General features: G+C 43.0%; 1 protein-coding gene across 1 annotated transcript in view; it reads right to left on the reverse strand.

The window, feature by feature from the left end:
- The window catches only part of LOC311309839 (BAR/IMD domain-containing adapter protein 2-like), a 22,621-nt gene that overhangs the window by 18,203 nt on the left and 1,918 nt on the right, over positions 1 to 2,500 (reverse strand). The window lies entirely within an intron of this gene.

The raw sequence follows: 2,500 nt of genomic DNA on the forward strand, positions 1-2,500 counted from the left end.
CATTCCAAACTGGGCTAACCCCGACTTTAGCCTAGGGCTTGCTGGCCCTTCTCCGAAGCAGGGTTAGCCCGAAATGTGCGGGGTTACCCCCTGAAAATCCACCAATCACAGGGCTAAAAGGGGCCAGTGTGAAATGGAGCTAAACTAAACAAAGGACTTTACATCATGTTTTCGTTGTCCAATCACACGACTTCATCGTCACGTCATTTACAGTTGGCGCTAGGCAACCGAAATCGTTCTAACTACACTACTGTAACGACAACATCATAGCCAACTAAAACATCAACAATATGTCCATTTAAAAGATTTTAAAAGATCGAATTGGATGCAGGCGGAAAGAGCAATGTTTCTGAGGTGGGAAAACTCAGTTCAGAACAAGCTAACGTTCCTGCTTGCTCTTAATGAGTAGGCTAGTCACAAGTCATTGGAATGTAAACATTAGTTGCGTGTTCAAACAGACATTTAACCCAGGGCCAGTAGAACTGCCATATAGCCCTAGGCTTAGGTTAACCCTGGTTGAGAATGTGTGTACAGTATGAAAGGGGGCTAAATCTCTTAGCCCAGGGCTAAGGATAGTCCTAGGCTAAGGATATACAGTGCGAAAAGCCCTTATACCATCTGGCGAACTACCACTTGTCTCTCAGTCTGTCTCTGAGTCTGTCCCTCAGTCCGTCCCTCAGTCCGTCCCTCAGTCCGTCCCTCAGTCCGTCCCTCAGTCCGTCCCTCAGTCCGTCCCTCAGTCTGTCCCTCAGTCTGTCCCTCTATCCGTCTCTCTATCCGTCTCTCTATCCGTCTCTCTATCCGTCTCTCTATCTGTCTGCCATTTTGTGGATAATTTCTGTGAGACCAGGCATCTTTTGGTAGCAATCATCTAATTGTCTCTACTCATTTGAGTACAATAGTGTATGATGACAATGATGATAATGATGATAATGATGACGATGATAATGATGACAATGACGATAACGACGATAATGATGACAATGCCACCCTATAGCTCTGCAGTGCTGTTCCTCAGTTAGACTGCAGCCCACTCATTCTAAAGATACAGTCTCCCTCAGACACACACTCACATAGAAGCTGCAGGAAATGCTTTGTTGTGATGTTCTTCAATGGTTGGATAGATTCAAGTACTGCATCATAAACCAGGAAAGTTGCCATTTAAAAGGACCGATACTGGACTTGGAGAACAGGAAGTACATCGAAGCACTCAAGATGATGTACTTCGCCCAAGAATGGCATTTTACGCCTTTGAGAGAGTGTGTGTGTGTGGGGGTGTGGGGGTGCGTGGGTGTGTGTACTGTATGTGCGTGTAGAAGCACTTGTCATGACCTTCACAGGAGTTCTTATACAGTATTTTAAGTCTATTTGATATGATTATGAAACTTGTTTTAAGGTATATATATGTATGTATATCATCATCATCATCATCATCTTCATCCGCTTATCCAGGGTCGGGTCGCGGAGGCAGCAGCTCCAGCAGGGAGCCCCAGACATCCCTTTCCCTAGCAGCATCAACCAGCTCTGCCTGGGTTATATATATATATATGTGTGTATATATGTGTGCATATGTGTATGTATGTATGTGTATATATATATATTTTTATTTTTATTTTTTATTATATATATATATATATATATAATATATATATATATATATATAATAAAAAATTAAAAAATGTATATGTAATGTACTTTCTTGACTATGTGGGCTACGAGCCTGTAATAAAGTTTATTAATAAAGTTTATTATATACAGTATTTTGGGTCCGAATAACTGGGCAGCAGTGTTAACTTTGTTGCTGAAAACTATAACGAAAATTATTCGGAAACAACCTTTATTTAGCTTAGCGGCTATACCTGGTTTACTCTACATTCTTTAGGAGCCTGTCTGCTAAGTGCCTTTTTATGACACACTTAAATATCCTATTATAGACTACAGGGATAACTACAGGGATAACTAACACATAATGGCCGACCATGTAGGCAACATCTCTAACTATTTATCTACTCTCCTGTTAGTCATGTCTCTCCCATGAAGTATTTAGCCCGTGTTTATTGCTCTGTAAATGTTCTTAGCCAAAATACTTTTCCAGGAGCTTGCTTGATCGTCTCGTTGAGAGAGGTCAGGGAAGAATTTTTACAGCTCACTTTTTTGGCCCTTGGGTGAACTGTTTTTTGTGCGTGGCTGACCAGCCGCACAGCTAGTAAAGCGTTTGTCGGGTTATCACTCCCTCCCTCCCTCCCTCCCTCCCGACAATGTTGGCCTGCATCCCTCTGTTGGCACCACAAGAGGCAGTAGTTCCAGCACACCAAAATAAAGGAGGACACCAAAATCAACCCGCCGATCTCCACTGCACAAGTAGAGTAGTGGTCAGAGCATTGGACTCCCACCCTGGAGACTGGGGTTGAAGACCCGGTGGGGATGACTTTATGGGACTAAACCCCAAACCTCCACATGTTCATCCTTTCACTCCAACCTTTACCCCTTGCCTCATAGG

The sequence above is a fragment of the Borostomias antarcticus genome (genome assembly GCF_949987555.1).
Source record: "Borostomias antarcticus genome assembly, chromosome: 5".
In the NCBI taxonomy this organism is placed as follows: Eukaryota; Metazoa; Chordata; class Actinopteri; order Stomiiformes; family Stomiidae; genus Borostomias; species Borostomias antarcticus.